This window comes from Ambystoma mexicanum, chromosome 3p (genome assembly GCF_040938575.1).
Source record: "Ambystoma mexicanum isolate Mex_15411 chromosome 3p, UKY_AmexF1_1, whole genome shotgun sequence".
Lineage (NCBI taxonomy): Eukaryota > Metazoa > Chordata > Amphibia > Caudata > Ambystomatidae > Ambystoma > Ambystoma mexicanum.
In genome coordinates, this window is record NC_090925.1 from 414899641 (window position 1) to 414914974 (window position 15334).

Here is a 15334-nt window from a genome sequence, read left to right on the forward strand (position 1 = left end):
CCATCGAGCTTGTTCCAAAGAGGCTTCGGGGCTCCGGAGTTTAGTCAAGGTACTTCCTCGTAAAAAAGAAGAAAGGAGGATGGTGTCCCATCCTGGACCTGCGACGACTGAACAAGTACATCAAGGCACAGAAGTTCCAGATGGTCACCCTCCAGCACGTGCTGCGACAGCTGGAGGAGGGCGATTTCCTGTCGTCGTTGGACTTGGAGGATGCGTACTTCCACATCCCCATTCTAAAAAGACACCGAAAGTTCCTCAGGTTCGTGGTCCAAGGGCGGCACTACCAGTTCAAGGCCCTCCCATTCGGATTGTAGTCGGCACCCAGGGTGTTCACCAAGTGCCTCGCACCGGTGGCGGTGCGGCTGCGCCTGCAGGGGATCCACGTCTACCCCTACCTGGGCGACTGTCTCATCCGGGCAAGGACAAGGGAGCTCGCCGTGGAGCACACTGCGAAGACCGTCCAGCTGCTCACGGACCTGGGGTTCTCCATCAACTTTCCAAAATCCCACCTGGTCCCGTCGCAAGTCGCCCTGTTTCTGGGAGCCAAGCTCAACACAGTGGCGCGCCGTCGGAGGAAAGGACCAGGACATCCTGGGCAAGGTGCAGCGTCTGCTGGCCACGGACATGGCCAGGGTAAGATCTATCAAGTCCCTTCTCGGGATGATGTCCTCCTGCATTTATCTGGTGCGCCTTTGTAGACTTCGGATGCGCCCCTTACAAGAGTTCCTCGACGCCCGCTGGGTCCAGTCGACGGGCAGCTTCGAGGACAGGATCCCACTCAACGAGACGTTCCGTCAGGCGATCCGGTGGTGGGGTACCCGCTCTCATCTGTCGGCGGTCACAGACTTTCAGACCCCAGCTCACCAGGTGACGGTGACGACAGATGCCTCCCTGTAAGGTTGGGGAGCACACTCCGGAGATCTTCACGCGAGAGGCTTTTGGCTCCCGGAGGAGAAGTCACTCCACATCAACATCTTGGAGCTCCGCGCAGTGTTCTGGGCCCTCAGGTCTTTTCTTCCGTCCCTCAAGGGCAAGGTGGTGAGGATCTTCACTGACAACACCACCACAATGTTCTACATCCGGAAGCAGGGCGGAACCAGATCCCCTGCCCTATCCAAGGAAGCCCAGGATCTGTGGCATTGGGCCGTCGCCCAAGGGATGTTTCTGGTGCCTTTTCATCTGGCAGGAATAAAAAACACCATCGCCGACTCACTCAGCAGAGAGCTGCGCTCGTGCCACGAGTGGGAACTACGCCAGGATCAAGTGGATCGACTCTTCCGACGATGGGGCGAACCCCAGAGCGATCTCTTCGCGACGGCGACAAACTCCAAGTGCCGGAGGTTCGCCAGCAGGTTCCCCCAGCCGAGGAGCATGGGCGATGCTTTCTCGTTCCCCTGGGACGGCCTATTTCTTTATGCGTTCCCTCCGTTGCCGTTACTGCTCCGGCTCATCAACCAGCTCAAGAGGTTCCGGTGCAGGATGATCCTCGTCGCACCGGCGTGGCCGAGACAGAGCTGGTTCCCGGACCTTCTGGACTTGTCAGCGTCCACACCAGTCAAGCTGCCGTCGAACGCGGATCTTCTCTCCAGAGAAGGAGGTGCCATTCTTCATCACAACCCAGAGTCGCTGAACTTGCAGGCCTGGCTCCTGCAGCACTAGAGTTTGGAGGGTACGACATCCCAGCCGACTGCAGAGAGGTTCTTGCAAAGTCCAGGGCGTCCTCAACTCTCAAGTGCTACGGATATAAATGGAAGTGGTTCTCTGTCTGGTGCCGTGCACAGAAGATTAACCCTCTGCGGATTACGGCCCCTCAAGTATTGCCGTGCCTACTGTCATTGGCCAAGGCTGGACTAGCTCACACTTCCATCAAGATACATCTAGCCGCCATCTCACGATACACCAGAACTACAGGACGGGCGTCCTTGTCGTCTCATCGGCTGGTGAAGGAATTCATGAAAGGATTGTTCCGATCATTCCCGCCGGTGAAGGCCCCTGCCCCGGTGTGGGAGCTCAACGTGATGCTGACCAGGCTCATGGGGGCCCCATTTGAGCCTATGCATTCGGCACCGTTGAAGTTTCTGTCGTGGAAGACAGCATTTCTCGTGGCCTTCACCTCTGCACGACGAGTGGGAGAGATCCAGGCCCTATCTTGCAAGCCACCATACTTGACTTTTCAAGACACAAGGATGGTGCTGAGGACGCACCCCTCCTTCATGCCCAAGGTGCCTTCGGACTTCCACCTCAACAAACCCTTGGTGTTGCCAGTTTTCTTCCCGTCGCCTTCGTCGCCGGCTGAGAGGACTCTGCACTCGCTGGACGTAGCTAGAGCGCTGAAGTTCTACGTGGACCGGAAGACATCACAGCTGTTTGTAAACTTTGGACCTGTGAATCAAGGGAAGGCTCTCTCGAAGGCTTCCATTTCCAGATGGCTCTCCGGCTGCATCATGCACTGTCACCGGTTGGCAAACCGACCGCTGCCGTCCATGAGCCCACTCGACCAGAGCGATCGCTGCTACCAATGCGTTCCTATCTGGTGTGCCCCTGCTCGACACCTGCAGGGATGCGACGTGGAGGTCGACGCACACCTTCACGAGATTCTACTGCGGCGATCGGGACTCCAGGGAGGAGTCCAGGGTCAGCAAAGCAGTGCTGCGCAACCTGTTCGCTTAAGGTGAGCCTGGTGAGGAGGTAAGAGATGCTTAATGTTGAGTTTTTTGTATTGCTTAATGTTGAGCCTGTTGCCACCTCCCGTGGTTGTGCATGTGTATACTGCTATGTATTCTTATATTCATGAGCATGTGAATCCATGTCAGACCCCATGCTGGAGAAGGAACAAGTAACTTACCTGTAACTGTTGTTCTCCAGCATGGGTCTGGCATGGATTCACATGCAAACTCTCCTGCCTACCCCTCTGTGGCTCTTCACTTGGTCATACTGCCACTTTACGTGCTACCAAATCTGAGGATGGCTGCCAGAGGCGGGGCTTAGGGAGAGGGCAGTCATTGGCTGGGGGCAGTATGACCCAGAGACCAGTGATTGGTTACTACTAAGAAAGACAGATCAGAAACAAAACTGATACTGATTTTTTCTATACCCAGGATTCCCGGCCTGACGACGGGGAATATTCATGAGCATGTGAATCCATGCCAGACCCATGCTGGAGAACAACAGTTACAGGTAAGTAACTTGTTCCTTATCTAGGGCTACAATAATGGATAAAATAGTATTGAAATCATTAGCTACTTTGCCCAAAAATTCCATTGGGACATTTGCAAACAAAGTAATATGAGGTGCCATAAACAACACTGCATTTAAAATATTTTGGGTCATAATCATTCGCAAAAGTGCCAATCATAATGTGGTGTGAGGCATGATCCTGCCAGGAATCTATAATCCATTATGCATGCCCTTTACCATTTTACATCCACCATGTTACCACCGAGGTCTGCAGACCATTTATCCTTCACTAGCTTGGGATAGACCACACATGCCTGTCGTATCAAGGAATAAATGCAAGTGATTATTTTACTGCTATCACCTGCTGATATATGTCTGTAGGCAAATCTCTGCAGAGGCGGCCAGCGTCACACCCTAGTGCCTCCAAATGCTGACCATATGGAAGAGCCCACTGAGTACATCTCCTCAACACCCCCTGTAAATTGGCTGTAGGCTCCAAGGTAACATTGCCAAAGCGATCCCCAAACATTCTTATCAGATTTGTCCACCATTCCACATAATTATGGAAAGTTATCTCGGCAGAGTAAGGAGGAGTATCTCACACCGGCACAACATAGCTATGTGGCAACTTACATTGGAATACTCTCATAGTGGCCAGCCAGGACACCATGGAGCATTCGAATGGGGACGTGAACTTATCTGAAAATGGCAACAGATCTGAGGGTCTAGAAGGAGCCAATTGATTTATTTCCGTGAATAAATGTGTATTCTTTTCGCCCTAGTGAGCTCCCGGAACGGCATGCTGAGGATGGGCCGCTTAATAATACCCTTAAAGATCGGGGACCTGCAAAACCACCTTGGATAGTGGTTTCGATAGCATGTCTTCATCAACTCTCAGAGCTTATCCAGCCAATATCAGATGGTATATAAGCGCCCAGTTCCACTTGAAAAACCTGGCGGACAGCACTAAGTATAGTGTGCTTGCAAAGATATAGAACAACATGGACACAATAATCTCCTTAGACTGCGCTATCCTGGCCGCTGTGCTCATCCGGAGCTGCATCCATCTATCTATTTTGACACAAACCGCCATCAGTTGGTGCATGATACAATCAGCATAACTACCAGTGGACTCTGGCCCCAAGACATGTTCTTGAATCTGTGGCCACTGTGGGCTACTTGTTAGATATAGCAGGATAAGTTGGGGCCATGACGATAAAATAATTATGAAATAATTCTGCCTTGGCACAGCAAATTTCTGAGACCCTACCAAACTGGCTTACTATGTCCAGAGACCCAATCTCTGCCACCACAATTGTACATCCCAAATTAATAGTTTATAGGGGCCTTTACGAGATGCTTGCTTTTGCTTTTGGATCCTTGCTCGGTTTTAACATATGTTAATGCTCGCAGTCTGCATGTTTAGTGCCCCCCCAAAAACTCCCACTTCTTGGGAACCAGAGTAGCTGTGATAGCACTGACTAAGTCTTGACCATGGCCTTGGCCACACCACGTCTAACCTGCTCATTCAAACTGTGATAATCAGGTGTCACCCTCATACACAACACTAGCTGTCCTCTGAGTTTACAACTTCTTTATTTTTTTTATTTTTTTGCGACGTTGTTCCAATAAATGTTTAATAGCAGCATAGCAGAAAAGAACACTGGAACATACACATAACACCACAGCTTCAGACAAACATACCAATCCCGAGTGTGTTCCCCTCCCTCTGGGCCTCAACTTATATAGGTTTTGTAGCACATTGCGTCTATGTCAGAAAATAAATGTACAACTCGATATAAGGAGTTTCCTCTGGCTTCACAATTATCTTCAAAGTATCTCCACATACAATCTTTCAATTCAAGTTTGTCCGGCTACTCCCCTATTAGCCTAAACATCTTTATTAATTTCTATGGCGCTGCCGCTGACCCGGAGGCTTAAGGGCTCTAGAAGAAAGAGACAATGCAAACAGACAATTAAAAATCCAAATGTGGGGGCCCCCCAGCTCCAGTTTTTCAGAGACTGGGCAGATAAAATTAGTTAAAAAGAACAGTCTTAAGTCTTTTCCTAAAAATCGTGATTGAGGGTTCCACCCTCAGACTCAACGGCAGGCTGTTCCAGGCCACCGGAGCTGCTGCATAGAATGCTCCTTTATTAACCTGAGCCAGTCTACAGGTAGGAGTTTTCAGTTGAGTAGAGTTGTTGGATCTCAAATTATGCATATTGGAATTAACAACCAGTTCATCCATAAGATACGCTGGCGCTGTGCTTCTTAAGCATTTAAACGTGATCAGCATGAGCCGGAAGCAGATTCTTTCTTTAATCGAGGCCAATGTAGGCCTCTTATCTCCTCACATATATGGTCCCTTTTCTTGCGGTCCATAATCACTCTGAGCGCATTATTTTGCACCACTTGAAGTAGATTGACCTCTGTTTTTGGCAAACCAGCAAGACTCTGAAACGAAGTTAGTCGGTGATGGGCTTTAAATTAAGCAACATAAGCAGGGTTACACAAAGAAGCTATTGTGCAGCTGCTCATAAGCGAGTGAACGGATACACATGCTTCTGTGCCAAAACAGAGGTCCATCTAAGAAGCAAGCATACATATTCAAGGCGGATTCCTCCAACTAAACTAGCCCAGTGCAGGATTATATGGCCTTGTTTTGGAGTAAACCAGTTATTGTGTCTCTTTATTCAACACATGTGAAGCCCTTATCGAAGGAGAAAGCAACATTGTTTGTAAACACACTAGTATTAGTAGACGGGTAAAAGCTTCATTGGCTAGTACGTCTTACTAGTGTAGCAGAGAAGGCATGTAGCAGGAAAGGATGGGTGTATTGAAGGAAAGTTTGAGGTACCAGAAAATCTCATCTGGGAATGTCCAAAACAGGCATCAGGACCCTTTGTTCCAGAGACTAATCTAAACATCCCTCCATGTATCACCCCAATTAAAAGGAATAGGCGCTACAGGAAACCCTGAAGCCATATCATGTGGGAGATTAGCACAGACCCAGGGGCAACCCGCTAGTTTTGGAAGCAAGACCACGCAGAGCAACAGCGGTTCGAATCCCTGATCCGCGATTAGAAACCAAACTCAGGTACGGTATAAGGCACGTTATAAAAAAACAATTAAATTAAATTACATTTTGCCCTAACTGGCTTCATAATGCCTGCTTCCAGTGACAGACACATATCTCTGAAGGTTCAGTATGTCCTCAGCAGGCTGGACAACAGCGGAATGCCCTCACAAAGACGCCTCAGCTGAAGTGAATCATGCAATTACAAAGTCAGTGGGCCAGCAAACCTGAAGGTAAAAAGGGACAAACAGGAGAAGTGTGGGAATTGAGACTTGGGGGCGAGGCAGTACCTGTAAAACGGCAAAGAGGAGAGACGCAGGAAGGTGGCTGAGGGGACTGGGCAAGGGAGGATAAGGAGAGGAGATGAGCGGATAGCGATGCAGATTAGTTGACAGTAGGTGGTGAGGACATAGGCACAGGAGGGAGGGGCAGTAGAGGAGGTGGCATTGGAAGAGAGAAAAGGAAGTTGAGAGACCATTGGTGGGAGAAGGGTAGTAGACAGAAGGTGGTGCGAATAGGAGAAGAGGAGAATATGAGGTGATAGAGAGCCAAGTGGGTAGAGGCGAGATGATGGGTAGGATGCTGTGAGGAGTAGTGCTGGCGTGGTGGAGACAGAGAAGAAGTAAGGGGGAGGAGGGTGAAAGGTACAGTTATGAGGAGGTGGAGAGCACATCAAGCAAAGAGGAAGAAGCAGAGGTAAAGTAGGTTGAGAGCTGCTCTAAGGAAGAGGTGGAGTGAACACAAAGTAAGGAGGGAGTAGCAGAAATGAATATGGTTAAGAGGAGCAATAAGAAGAAAGAAGTGGGCACCCTCAAGGGTAAGAGAGAAATGGTAGGAAGGGTAGTGATACAGGGGGATGAATAGGAAGAGTGAAGAAGTCCTCAGGAGAGGAAGAAGTAGAAACATACAAGAGAAGTAAAGTCCGGGGTCAAGGAGAAAAAAAGTACACCATATGGTAGAAAGAATCATCAAAGAGGGGCGAGAAGGAGACCCGAATGTAGGACGGGGAAGAGATGAGTGGGAGGCACCCAGGACAATGGGTGGTATTGAGATACATGTGCCTGGCCATAAAGGGTATAAATCTGACTATCCGAGGGCTCACCAAAATCTTTGTGAAGAGCCTGAAGAGTCTGAAGACTAGACCATGTTTAGACAACACAGGACACCAGCGGTGCTGGTGGCAGTTTTGCTACAAAGAAGAGCTACAGCCTGAGAATGTCTATGAAAGGCCAGCAGCTAGCTTCAATGGTCAAAGAAGAGATGTTGGGGCATTTAAACCCCAAAAGACTGTGAATGACCTTGTACCCGCAAGGGACAGAGGACTGAGGACCACAATCCTTTAGAGAAAGCTTAATTTGTTTGTGCTTCTTGAATGCCCACAACGTGACTTGTATTGAATCTAATCCCATTGTTTGTTTAATAATGACCTTTGATCCCGTGGTCAATTTTAGGGAAGAAGTACTCTCCCACGTTGAGAGTAAGCAGTGGCATTTCAGCACATATAAATCCAAAGGAGTAATCCAAACCATCAAATGTCTATCTTGCCAACTTTTGGTTAGATGAATGTTCCACAAGGCTTGTGTGAGATCTAATTACCATACATGTAACATCACAACCTATGAACAATGGTCTTTAAAATCTGCAAGGAGCCCCTGAGAATCCTGCATGAAAGCCACAACATCCATCTCCACCAATACCGAGATGATACGCAAATCTACTAGAAAATACTAATTTATGGCATTCCCCATCTCAAAGCCTGCGTCTCCTGACCCTTAGCTTTATGTCCAGCACCCACCTGTGGCTGAAGCCCAGAAGATTGAATTTCTGACCCTCTCCAAAAAAAATAAACAACCCAAAATACAGATCTAGCTGTCTGCCATGTATCTCTAGACTCACTGCGCAGTTGGCACCCAGGACAAGTCACTAGGATTCTGATAGACAGCAACATATCCTTCAAAATACACATAGTGTAGAAAACTCAGGCATAATTTTGTCTATCTGGACCATCCAAGAGCCTGAAATCATGATGTACGGCTGGAAACTTGGCTACTAATTTTCTGATGGTGCTATCCCACCTGGATGAAGGAAACCCGCTGCTCATCGCCTACCTACCACCACCCTTGTATCTATGAGTTGTGTCCCTCACTGCGCTATCTGCTTCATCAAATGTCACCACAAGTACGACCACATAAGGCCCACACTTATCATACTTTACATGGCTCAGTCTGTCCCAAGATGGAACAGACCAGTCAACCCTGGGCTTCAGATTTGTCTGGTTTGGTATATAAGCCTGGATCTCCCCTGGCCCACCGAGGTCATGATCTGGGCCTTATGAGCGTGCACTAAGTCTGTATGCAGGGGCACCGTCTGATTCCTGGGATGAAGCAGGGGTTTCTGAGATGGTTCATGCCTTCATGTTGTGTGAGCAGGGCGCTCTCCCTTCTGCTGTGAAGCGCTCTGGAATAGTATTAGAATGATGTCCCACGGACTACACTCATGGTTTCACCATTTTGTGGAAAGGCTTGGCATGCACGGGCAAAGGGACGCAACTCTTTTCCACTGGTCGTGGGTACTGAACCACAATGGTGCAGTGACAGTCACTGGTATCTGGCGTCTGTGAACATGTTTGTCTCGGAGATGATCTATTTAACCAAAAGAAGGGACACAACATAATTAGTCAACATAACATGTTACCCTGAGGACTCGAAACATTACCAACAGCCACTTAGCAAATGTGGGCTGTGTGTGATCTAATTAATAACATATACGACCAATTTTTTAAAAAGTCAAGTTTTTAATTCAATTACTGATTCATAGCACAAATATCAAAAAACATTAAAAAAACACATATACACCACATAAAAGTATACAATGTTAAAAGTAGTTTTTCCACCACACGGAATCAAGTTCATCAATGCCTGAAACACCCAAACGCAGTAGCAACTTAATTTTCTCTTGCTTCCTACTGCGTAGAATTAGCCCAACTTATATAAGTTTCTGTCCTTGATGTTATAAATAACTGGACATTCTTCATGGGCAGAAGTTTGTCTTGTGCTTTCTGTAGGATTTTCTATTCTTTCCTTTACGATTCCAGTTCCTATACCGGAGGGTACATACAAACGTATACACATTACTACATGAGCATTTTTGGTTCATTTATTAAACCTAGCCATCCCTAATCACCACTAGGGTGCAACAAGTATACAATTCAGAATATACCTGTGCCAAGCCACTTGTAGCAATAAATGTTTACAAGTTTATGAACTATTACAAATATTGTTGTTCACCTGCATAATGGAAAGGAGAGTTCGCCTATACCTAACCAACACCTTTAGGAACTTCTAAATTTCCCATACCGCCACAAGGACGGTTTGCCATAAATCTAACTCTGACTACCCCAGGGATACAATATGAAATCCTCACCTAGGTCACAGAGACTGATCACCTGTCTCTTGAGGACGATAGTAATTTTTCTTGGAAGCAACGCCACCATGCAGGTCACTAGTCGGTTTTCTCCCCATCCATGGTTCTAATGTACACAATGGGGTTCTATAAGTTAATGGGAATAGGAGTGGGTAATATACCTCCCCCTTAAAGGGATTGCTAAGGCCCTTACCTTAAGTATGGTATTAACACACATACGGCACGCAATCTTTAGGTCCACATTTCATATGGGTAGTTCCCTTTCCATTTAATGGATGTCTCAGGTTTCAATGCCTGGTCTGCAAAAAAAAAACAGATTCATCTTAAAATCTATTCAGAGTCACCCACCTTACTGTTATCATTCAAGTCCTCGGTCCCATCTGTACATTTCAAGCTTACCTCTGGTATAAGGACAACGTTCCCGTGGTGTTGCTACAGCTGCTCTGCATCCCGGATGTTCCCGGGACGCGATCTTATAAATGCCTAATGGATGCCCACTTCGTCGCGCGCGGAACGATGACATCATCGCGTACAACGTAATGCCATGACGCCACGTCGAAACGCGCATCGCAACCTCGTTGTTGTCCCAGAGATGCATTTTCGGGCATCAGACACCCACGGACCGGTTCAGTGTGCATACTGAACTCCATTAGCCTAGCTATCAACACCCCTGAATGCCATTCCCACATGGGATGCATCTGGTCCCACAAAATATCTGAATTGCGCTCAGCTTGACCCCATCTGACTCCTAGGATCTCTATCATCCTGATTAAATAATGTATTCGGCATCTATATAAGGTTTGTATGTACCCTCTTACACCTCATGGCAATACATTGTACATTCATTGTGTAAAATAGATCCATTGTCCAGAAGACATCAAACGACTAGAAGAGTTCCCTCTTATGTATGAAAACAAGTGGGGAAACCCCCCAAGAAGTTTTAACAAAACATTATTATTTTGCATTCACTTTGTGACATAGATTCTAATTACACCATGAACTGGACAGAAATGCCCACTGAAAAACCTATTGTCATGATTATTGTACCCCAATGGAATGAACTCATTCTAAAAAAACGAGACAGAATGGTATTACATCCATTATTAACAAGGATAGATCTACCCATAACCTCTGATACACCCCAAATGGGTACTCTTACAGTGTCTGATTTCTATACATTCTGTCAGTTCCCTAACCTCTGAATCCAATAGGGATCACCAATAGAAGTGCAAGACTCACCACCAACTAGTTGTTGCCCTAATGATGTTTTATTTAACATTGTGCCACTGAATATTTTCATTCAGCCCTGTCACGTGACTGTTGGTTAAAAAAATGAGTTTCTGTTCCAAATTACTGGCCCACAGGAATTCGTAAAACTGTAATCTGCTTAGTACTTATGGATTCCTAAACTTGAAAGACCTTCCAGAATTCGTTGTATATTGCAAGAATCCAGTGAAGGACACTCAGTTCTCCTGTGCACCTGAGAATGGTCCTCATTTGCATTCTGTTGCAGTGTAATGAAAGTATTGAAAAATACCTTCTCTACTCCCATGTCCCGTCCCTTCCCTCCATACTATATTGGCTTCCCTGCCAGGGGATGGGACCAGAGGCATTTTCACCATAAATTGGGAACTTTCCCTTTAAATGTACATATGTGGCCGCTTACGTGACCACGCTTTTCTAGTCCCATCCCCAGCCCCTACATCTCGGTCCTCTTTCCCTTGCTGACATGCCTTGCAGGGCGCAAGGACTTTTTTTTGCTATTTTATTATCTCCTATTTAATTTGTCCGGAGAATTCTTTCCACAGTCTCTGGGGCGGCGGACCTACCGGCACATGTTGGTCTCGGCCAGGTTCTCCAGGTGTGTGCCCTGCAAGGGATCCTTCCTGGTATTGGATTATCACACTGTCTGTTTGGTCTGTCTGGGCTCCAGCCACTACTGGCATTCCTGCCCAGCGTGGGATACGTGGACACCAAGAACGATAAAGGGAACACTAGCCGATAGTGTGCAATTCTTTCCAGTTTACTTGCAAATCATCTGAAGTCTTTTGCCGAGAGGAAGTCGAAATTGGCTAAGTTACGTACTCCACATCTCAACAGGGCACTCCAGTGGGGGACTCCTTCCCCAAGTGTACTGCTGCTCGGAGGAATACAGCAAATCCTTCTCCAGGGCACTATCCCGAGGCCCATAGCACTAATAGCACTAATAATGGCGTTCTTTCCAAAGGGACGTTCCAGTTCTCTTCCCATGAATGCCTCTGAGGGGCCTTTGAGCTCCGATACCAGGCCTTTGCCTAATCCTAAGGGCTTACGAGCTCTGGAACCGGCTCTCACTGAGGGAGCACCTGCAGACAAAGAGACTAACAGGCCCCAGTCTGAGTGTGCCAATCCTCCTGAGGTGTGGCAAAGGTCTCCAGGAAAAACAGGTTCTGGCCTGAGGGTCCCAAGCAACCTTCCCCTTAAGGTTCCATGCCAAACACAGGTTCCCCACATGATCCCTCACCATCACAGCTCTAATAAAATGTCGCCAGGGTGGGACTGTAGTATACTGTGTGTGGGTGAGGAAGATGTGCCATCCTCAGGCGAATCTTTGTCTTCAGAAGTGGCCACTGAATCAATAAGCTGTACAGAGTGCCAGGACACAATTTCCCTACCACCCATAATCTTGAGGCACTATTTCTTTCCCATGGTGGATTGGTCACTGGTAAACACTCCCTGGCGCCTACTACACCTCATCTTCCATTTCCATCTGGTATTTGGAGGTGTGATTCTTTCAAGAGTGGCTGTCCCCCTGGGTGCCCGCCAAGGCAACCTGGACTCGTCCTCTGCGGCATCACGCTTCACAGCACAGGTAGCTTCTGCTGCATGTGAAGATCAGATTTTTTGCCACTTCATGGGTCTGATGAAGTCTACTGAAATGTTGAATATTCTGTAAGGTATAATTATGCCACAAGTTTGGTAACTGCTAGCTGAAATGCAGGCAACTGGCTCCCATGCCTCCGAAACCACTGGTCCCAGTACCAGCTCCTCCACCGCCATAGGCGCCACCTCCCATGCCTACTCCATCACCACCCCCTCAGGCTCTGCTGCCACCACTGGAGCACCCTCAGATGTATGTGGGAGCAGCTCCGGCATTGGGACATGCCTCTTGCACAGGATGTTTCTACAGCCTCAAGCAGGTGGCTGGGCAGTCAAGGAGGGCAAGCCACAGATAACGAGGAGGAAGAGGGTGAACTCCCCACATCCGCAGATGCCATCCATGCCAGACTGGCATGACTGACAGAAGTCTTACGTATTCCTGCGCCTCAGCAGAACCAGCCAGTGAGGGGGTGTTTGCAGAGATATTGGCCTTGCGGTTAAAGGGTCGATAGGTGCCCCCTTACAAAAAGATGTGCTATCAGTGGCTGGGAAGATGTGGCCCCACTGGTGTCATCCAGCCAGAGGCGTTCCTAGGGGGGGGGGCTAAGGGGGCTATAGCCCCTGGTCTTTTGGTTGTAGCCCCGGATAGAATCTCAGGAGCTACAACCAAAAGGCTAACTAGCCCCCAGTCCCGACAGTCCTACATTAGCGTAGCCCCGGGTCTTTTCCAGATCTAGCAACACCCCTGCATCCAGCAAACCCGAAAAATCGAATCCAGGTACAGGCTTGTAGGCTCTGAGGGGCACAGTTATTTTGCTTTTCACAGCCTCATTCATCTGTAGTGGCAGCGGCCTTCACCCTCCAGTTAAGTCTGATCGTCCACTGCAGTTTTGAGTACAAAAGATAAGGTGCTCAAGTTGTTTGGCTATGAAGTATATTCAACTTCGGCCTTACATCGGAGACAGTCAATTTTCGAGGTTGTATACGAATTGTTCGTTTTACAACTGTTCGAATGACAATTGACCTTTTCACAATTGACCGAATTGTGAAGGTCAATTGTAACGAACAATTTGGGTAATACCATTTTCGATGCCACCCAGGCTGTGGCAAATCAGAAATTGTGGCACAAGCGTGCAGATTGGTTGCCGGAGCTATCAATTAAACGTCAAGCGACGTTTAAGGCTGGGTTATCCAAAGCTAAACTTGAAGCTCAATACCTGCAACAATCTTCAAGTAACACTATAGGCCCTGCAAGTCACAGCACTTGTGAGGGGACAGACACACGGAGATCATCATAGACTCACTTAACCAAATTTACCACTGATGTGCAGGAACACATTCTTTCTCTGCCTTTCAAGGGAACTGTTCCACTCATCAACTGATGACGAGCGCGACCAAAAGTAAAGTAGTTCCCAAAAAGCCACGTCACTGTCGGTGTTGACTAAGCCAACAGGTAAGCAGTTTCGTCAGTCTCAGGGCAAGCATGAGAACATGCCCGGTGCTTTTGGCGGATTCCTCGGCTGTCGGGAGCATGCTTATTCTACTTTAGGAAAATGAAGCCAGGCAATCTGTATTTTTTGCTCAGATTTCATTGTTAGCCAGGATTTCTCAACAGTGTTTCAGATGTATTTCCCTTTTATTATGAGAGGGGAATCATATGGGAATAACAGAAATTATTATGGCAAGGCCTTTTGTTCCTTGTCTCAGAGGCTGGGACTTGGATAGTTGTATGCAAGACCCTTGTAGTGGGGTTGCTGATGTCGCTAAAAAGGACCTTAGACCCATAATTGTGCAAATCCTGTTCGGGTACAGACTGTCTTTGATAGAATGTTAACTGTATTTGAATAAGGCACCGCCCAATGAAAGAGTTGTTACATTTTGCCATGACCAAGATATCCTGAATTGATTTTCTAAGACTTCTTTGGGTAAAACCAGTATTTGTAAATTTAATGTGTTTCTCGCATATTATTAGGGATCAATGTCTCAAATAAGGTATTATTGGCATACGAGGGTTTAAGATGCCCCTTGATTTAAATTCCTTATATTCTGAGGGGACTCCACTTGCTATTATAGTGCCCTCTTGGTCTGCCTAATTAATTCCAAGTTTTGGCTTTCTCATAAAATGATAAGAGTCCACTTTAATTTCGAAACAAATGATAATCCTTTTTATTGTGAAAGTGTTATTAAATAGGAAATCTGCTCTTCAGAAGTGGGCGTCACTAGGCCATGTTCTTCCTTTGATTCTGAGTTACTACCTTTCCCCCGGTTCCCCTTGTTTCTTTTCACTATTGATCTTTCTATTGGGCTTGGGTCTAAAATAGATGTAGCTCATCACACCACTTGGCATTTTCCTGGGCAGTCACGATTCTCTACTTCCATAAATAACTGTTCTGGCAACAGTCGCTGCGTAGTGCAAACATCAGGGGCATGATTAAACCACATTTCGAAATTGGTAGTCCAAGGACACGACGACGTGTGCCAACCCTTTTGTGTCTTTTTCTGTGAATTAGATATTATGACGACGTACAAAAACGCCATGTTTGATTGCTTGAACACAGCGTGTGGCTGCCGATGTGTTAGAGATCTGGGAGTCAAATTGGTTAACACTAAACCCAGATAAGATGGAAATAGCGCTTTGTAGAGATGCCCAAGTGTAGGGTCAGAGAGAAGGTTTGCTGCTGCAGAATACCTGCATGCACCCCCTACCCACCTGAGCAGTACCAGCATCCTACTTGACTTTAATCTTAATGCGCATGCTCAGGATGCCGCCATGCCATTTAAGGCTGTGTATTTATATC